The following is a 7,833-nucleotide window of genomic DNA, read 5'->3' on the forward strand; positions in this document are numbered from 1 at the left end:
CATGTGTATGGTTGGTCTAAATATATGTTTGAATAGAATTTCAGGATGCCTGAAGAAATTCGAGCTCAGGGCCGAGGCCGCTTGTGTCTGCATATGAGCTCAAATTGTCGAGGCCGCTTGTGTCTTGATATAGGATCTATTTTTTTGCAGAAACAATTTGATGACGAAGCACACCTGAGTTAACTAAACTTTTATACCAACTGGAGTTGATACAAGTCTTACAGTGTTTCCGATAATTAAGATGAAAAGTTGTCAGGCACTCGAGGCCACTCAGTTTATTAAGTTAATTTGTAAATAAGTTTTTAAAAACGCGAAAAACAAGCCCTAATGAAATATTTTTGTGGCGCATCTTTTTATCTAAGCTTAGTACCCTAATTAGTCATTCTCTTTCGCAAACAGAATTTTTCTGACTCTAGCTCAATTGTTAGGAAAATTCCCAATTTTAAGCCGTTGATTTTCTAAACGCATTAAAAAGAAATCATACTCCCATTCGGCGCTGTTTCCAGTACTCGGACGCAAGCGCCCCTGTCTTAAGGCTTTAAGTATCTCGAACTACGCTCCATATTCTTACTATGTTAGAACACAAATTTTAGTCTCCCGAGGGATCTAGAGCTCTGTAACAGGATTTCTGCCCAAGTCTTGTTCAATCAATATATTTGATGGAGAATACATCATAGAAACCTGAGTGACATAGTGTACTGCTGGGATCCGAATGCTGGCTACAAGACCCGAGCTAATTTAGTTAAGTTCTAGAAGAATAATCTTAATCACCCGAGGGAGTTAGTGGCCTGACACTAGTAATGGGCACAATGCACGAACGGGACTAGGATCTGTGTTCTAACGTATATAGAGCTTTAAAGAGCAAAGGTAAGTCGTCGTTTTCAAATATGAAAGAATTACAAATGAGATTTTGCTAGTGTAAGAGGGCAACTAAATATGGCAACCAAACGGACACATTCATTACGTTTGCAGCAAAATCATTTTTTTGCAAATTTATTTTCCATATACGTTTCTAAATTCTAAATGCAAATTCTAAATGACTAAGTGAAGTCGGTTAGAAGGTCTAAAGCTGGACTATCATCGAGGCAGATCAACAAAGTCAATTATCTGCTTCTTCAGTAAGAATGCACGTGAAAAAATCATGTACTGGAGTCGCGCATTGGTCTAGTGTTCTTGCCTCACTTAGTCGTATTTCTTAGTCATATTAGTTGTATTTCGTGTTTTTTTTGGGGTCTTCCCCATTATAGCCCCACATGAGATTATAGCCCCCATTATGGTATAATTAACATGATTGGGGGTGGACTATAGGTTATCTGACCACTAAGCTGGGGGGGGGGGTGGGGGGGGGGGCTATAATGGGAAAGACCCATTTTTTGCCCCCTTGCACTAACAATTTCTTACTTTTGACACTATGCTTCCCTAAAAAATTGTAACAAAAATCTTAGAGAACCTGGGGAAATAGTCGAGCGCTAAAACTCGAAGCTATTCTATTATAATTAGTCAACTAAAGAATAAGACAATTAAACCTTAGAACCATTTGTGGAAAACACTTAAGTTATAGAAATATGCTTCTAATTTGTTGCCCACTTAACTGCACTCTAAATACTTATGATTCCTTTCCTACTTAGTTGCCTTCTTAGTCGCCCTCTCCCACCAGAAGTCATTTTTGACTTCCGTCTCAGCTGTTGGCAAAAACCTTCTAACTTCTCACCTGTTAATTCTCTAATTTCTCCCACGTACCTTGTGCCTCGTACTAGTGTCAGGTCATTAAGTTCCTCGGGCGACTAAAATTATTGTTCTAGCGTGTACTTAGAGAACACAGGGTTCATCGGTCATTAAGACATCGGGCCAGAGAGCTTAGTTTGAAACAATTAACTTAGACTTAAAGAAATTAATTTCTGATTTTTTTGCTCTAACTTAATGTCCTAATTTAGTGCAAACACTAGCCTTAATTAGAGATCTAACGTTAACACTTGAATCAAACCACTATAAACAATCGGCTGCTGCGCTACAGGAGACGTTTGGTTTATTTCAACTCCTGTATATTTTTCAAATTTTTTTTCCAAACTGCGAAATTGCTGTTTTCTAATGAAATTCAGCACTTTTGATCCTTTGGTTCTCCAAATACGTTAAATTAATACGCACTCGGGCGCAAGCGCCTTTTTGTTATGGCACTAAGTCCCTCGGGCTACTAAGATTTTGCTGTAACAAATACTTACTTCGTCTTGGGCATTGTATGCAGCCGTCAGACGCAAGCTCACTCATGTTAGTACTTTGTCCCTCGGGCATCTCAGATTTTATTTTATTGCATAGTTTGAGGGTGGAAGCAGGGTTGAAAATTACTATATTAAAACACCCGTTATAACTAAATTAAAGAAAAAGAAATTAGAACCTAACCAGAGCAAATTAGCCAAGGCAAAAGGCGATAATTGGTACTAGAGCTAATTTAGTAAATTGAACTGCCCTTCTGTTTTAGCATCCGACTTTTGAGAAGGATTTATATCGTAGGGTTGGAAACACAAAACAACAATTGCTTTTATACTAGCATAACGTTTCAAGTTGAGACTATAAAAAATATTACAAAAATTGTACTACATATGCAGAATATAAAACCACTTTGACTGACGTAAGGTAGGTGAGAAATTTTTCAAAGTAGATTTCATAAATGCACAGACGCGAATGATGAAATTTAAAATCATCAAGCTCCATTGTTTTTTTAGGAACAGGCTGTACAATAAAAAACAGTTTTTGGGTTTTTTCAACCACTCATATTTTGTAACTGCGTTTTCACAATACCACTGTAGGCGAAAAAAATTAAATCCATAATTTGTAATTGGAACCACAAACAATATACGGAGAAATTGTACGGAAGAATGTTTTGAATCTTTTCCGTTTATGGCCCCTCAGCTTAGAGGGTGGAGATTAATTTCACCCCCAAGACGCACATGCTATATTTTTACATAATGGGTTACACTGTAATAGCACGTGCTCTGTAACTGGAGGAGCATAAAGTACGGGGGGGTTCATAATGGGGGAGCAATTTTAACAACCCAACAGCTACAAGATGCAACAAGAAGCAACTACAACTCCAGCTGCGAAGAGGCCCAAACTAAGCGACACCCTGTTCAAGAAGGACTCCTCCGCTATCCAAAGCGCGTGTCCGGAAGCTTTGCCTTCCACCCAAAGCGCCAAGTATGCTAGTGACCATAGCTTTGTGATAGTAGGAGTAGGGCTGGACAAGAACTTGGACAAGGTCAAGACAGCAATCAACAAAACCTACCCGGCGAAGATGAGCCTAGTGCGAATCTGGAGCCGGGCCACCCAAGCACCAACCGTGACTGTGAGAGCTTTCACAAGATGCGAGACCACGAAGACCCTTCTGATCGACCGCGGCCTGATGATGGGGCTCACCCATCACCGATTTGAGGAGTCAAGACAAGCCCAGCCCTCTTCTTCTCCTCCCAGACGTGATGTGGTGATCCAGTGCTATCGGTGCCAAGGTTTTGGTCACAAGGCGAACGCATGCACCCAAGAAGCTAAATGCATCAGATGTGGAGGCAATCACAATCTAGCCGAATGCACAGTCCCCATAGCTAAATCCAAGTGCGCCAACTGCAACGGAGACCACGCTGCCAGCTACAAGGGCTGCAGCAAATACCAGGACGAGCTACCAGCAAACCGGCCCATCACTGTGAGGGACCTCCCTGAAATCCTCACAGCAGCCATCGAAACTGTAGCTGATGTCATGATTTATGCCAAGACTACCCGGTACACTGACTTCGACCTCAGCGAGTTCAGCCAAGAATGCTAAGACAGACAAGACCACCACCTCTTTGTTCTACTCCCCAAGCTCCTCTCAAAGTGTCTCCTGAACCCAACAAGCAAGACGACTCAGACTGCAACATGCCACCCATTGAATAAGACTTCAACTACTGCTACCAACGACCACAACTACTGCGACCGAACCCAAAACTGTGACAGAGCGACTTATGAGAGCTGGGAAACCACAGGTCAAGACGTTGCTGCTCAGACGAGCGAAACACATACATCATCCTCATCTTATGGGGGAGCATAACTTACTGGGGGGGTTCGTTATGTTTTTGTACAAGCATAACGAACATAGTGTGATATATAAACCTGCGCAACATATTTTCAGAAAAAAATTATCTCTTTTGTTAAAATACACAGACTGATGTAGCAAGATTCCCTGACCATAGACAAATACAACACTGAACCAACTATTTACTATTGATGTATAATGATACAGAATTATTATGCCATGTTACTAGGGTCCGGGCGAGTAATACTTGATGCTAAAACAATCGGCTATTTTTATTTACTTTCAGACAACGCGGACTACAAACAAAATGGCCATGAATTTGAATCTTTCCTTTGTTATGTCTGTTCTCATGTTGTCACTGATGTTTCAACAACTTATTGTTGAAACAAGGAATCTCAATTCTGAGCCAATGGGACCTGAAATTCACATGAGCCGGAGAAATTTCGTCAAACTTCACAAACGGGTAAAATAAGCACATTTTCTGCTCTGAGAAATAGGTTTTTATATAGTAACGTGCTCCTCAACCACTCATATTTTGTAACTGCGTTTTCACAATACCACTGTAGGCGAAAAAAATTAAATCCATAATTTGTAATTGGAACCACAAACAATATACGGAGAAATTGTACGGAAGAATGTTTTGAATCTTTTCCGTTTATGGCCCCTCAGCTTAGAGGGTGGAGATTAATTTCACCCCCAAGACGCACATGCTATATTTTTACATAATGGGTTACACTGTAATAGCACGTGCTCTGTAACTGGAGGAGCATAAAGTACGGTGGGGGGTTCATAATGGGGGAGCAATTTTAACAACCCAACAGCTACAAGATGCAACAAGAAGCAACTACAACTCCAGCTGCGAAGAGGCCCAAACTAAGCGACACCCTGTTCAAGAAGGACTCCTCCGCTATCCAAAGCGCGTGTCAGGAAGCTTTGCCTTCCACCCAAAGCGCCAAGTATGCTAGTGACCATAGCTTTGTGATAGTAGGAGTAGGGCTGGACAAGAACTTGGACAAGGTCAAGACAGCAATCAACAAAACCTACCCGGCGAAGATGAGCCCAGTGCGAATCTGGAGCCGGGCCACCCAAGCACCAACCGTGACTGTGAGAGCTTTCACAAGATGCGAGACCACGAAGACCCTTCTGATCGACCGCGGCCTGATGATGGGGCTCACCCATCACCGATTTGAGGAGTCAAGACAAGCCCAGCCCTCTTCTTCTCCTCCCAGACGTGATGTGGTGATCCAGTGCTATCGGTGCCAAGGTTTTGGTCACAAGGCGAACGCATGCACCCAAGAAGCTAGATGCATCAGATGTGGAGGCAATCACAATCTAGCCGAATGCACAGTCCCCATAGCTAAATCCAAGTGCGCCAACTGCAACGGAGACCACGCTGCCAGCTACAAGGGCTGCAGCAAATACCAGGACGAGCTACCAGCAAACCGGCCCATCACTGTGAGGGACCTCCCTGAAATCCTCACAGCAGCCATCGAAACTGTAGCTGATGTCATGATTTATGCCAAGACTACCCGGTACACTGACTTCGACCTCAGCGAGTTCAGCCAAAAATGCTAAGACACAAGACCACCACCTCTTTGTTCTACTCCCCAAGCTCCTCTCAAAGTGTCTCCTGAACCCAACAAGCAAGACGACTCAGACTGCAACATGCCACCCATTGAATAAGACTTCAACTACTGCTACCAACGACCACAACTACTGCGACCGAACCCACAACTGTGACAGAGCGACTTATGAGAGCTGGGAACCCACAGGTCAAGACGTTGCTGCTCAGACGAGCGAAACACATACATCATCTTCATCTTATGGGGGAGCATAACTTACTGGGGGGGGGGGTTCGTTATGTTTTTGTACAAACATAACGAACATAGTGTGATATATAAACCTGCGCAACATATTTTCAGAAAAAAATTATCTCTTTTGTTAAAATACACAGACTGATGTAGCAAGATTCCCTGACCATAGACAAATACAACACTGAACCAACTATTTACTATTGATGTATAATGATACAGAATTATTATGCCATGTTACTAGGGTCCGGGCGAGTAATACTTGATGCTAAAACAATCGGCTATTTTTATTTACTTTCAGACAACGCGGACTACAAACAAAATGGCCATGAATTTGAATCTTTCCTTTGATATGTCTGTTCTCATGTTGTCACTGATGTTTCAACAACTTATTGTTGAAACAAGGAATCTCAATTCTGAGCCAATGGGACCTGAAATTCACATGAGCCGGAGAAATTTCGTCAAACTTCACAAACGGGTAAAATAAGCACATTTTCTGCTCTGAGAAATTTTTTCTTTGAAATTTTGAAGCTAAAAAACAAGACATTGCAGGCGTTTTTCCAAATCGGCGTTCAAAAATTTTCTGCATAACTACAAACCCCGGCGAGGTGCAGAGCTAAAATAATCACGAAAATATAATAATAGCGGTCAATACAGAGAAATATGTAAAGTTCGCAGTTTTGGCGTTGATCTTACTGAGACGTTTAATTCTACATCGATTTTTCATGAGAACAAAATCACCGCTTAATTGATCATTTACAGCCGTTTCAGTTAGCATTGACCTTTCAAAAATTTATAGGTGATTTTCTCGCTTGGATTAACGCGAGAGTGTGTACCAAAAGGTCAAAGGCCTAATCAAAAATGCTAGTACGGGAGGGGTTGATCGGGTTTATGTTTCTGTGTGGGTGATGAGGTTAGTCCCGAAAAGTTTTTTCGCCGCGAATCTTTGCCGATTATACAAAAATTTACTGCATGTATTTATGAATTTTACACTATTTAAGGCTATCCAATTTTTTTATCCAAAAAATTTAAATCCCAATTTATAATGAACTGAATTGTAATTACATACCCTATATTTGAGTTTGCTGGTAAATTTTAAGTAACGAATTCTAGGTGAATTGCACATATCATTTTTTTCAGCTAATTTTGCAAGTAATGTTACCTGAAATTTTGCTCACCTGCAAACGTTGCAGGTAAACTTACCTAGAAATTTGCCTAGAGTGTATAAGGCATGATAAGATTATCTCGCACTTTGGTAGAGGTAAAGGAGATAACTAACTTAGAGGAGTGGCTGAATTCAACTAATACAGGTGCTAACCAGAATTCAAATCAGAGAATTGCATGAAAGCATATATGATTTTTTGTTGAGCGCAAACATTTTAACAGAAAAAAACTATAGGAGGAACGCTAGTTAATTCGAAAGCCAGTTGTTAAAACCCTGGTATTTTAAATCCCCAGATTACAGAATGTCCTTTATATTGTTGCAGTGACATCAAAACCAATTTATTAGGCTTCAAATGTAATGATTTAGACCTACAAAATTTTTAAGGTAGCTTTTTGTGTTGATTGTAATTGAAAGGGCGAAAAGGTGGAAAATTTGGAGAATTATCAACCTGAACATGCAGGCGTTAATTAGTATACAATGCGCTTAAATTATGTAAAATTTATTCCCGTGTTTGGCACCATAATGGTTTTTTAGCAATCATACAAAGTCAGATATGATTCTTTTTAACCATACAAATGACCATATATGATTTGTGTGAAATCTTGACAATCATACTAAGATAAAAAACTGAGTGATGCTTTAAAATAGAGTACATTAGATAAAACCAACAAGTCCTACCATACTTTCAGCCAGAAAGTGATTATACGACCAAACGATGCCCACATTAACAAAAGCATCTTAGTAAACATGCCTAAGTCATATACGTTTTCATGGAATCTTGACAACCATACTGTGAT

The sequence above is a fragment of the Convolutriloba macropyga genome, chromosome 1 (assembly GCF_964194025.1).
Source record: "Convolutriloba macropyga chromosome 1, txConMacr16.3, whole genome shotgun sequence".
Classification (NCBI taxonomy): domain Eukaryota; kingdom Metazoa; phylum Xenacoelomorpha; order Acoela; family Convolutidae; genus Convolutriloba; species Convolutriloba macropyga.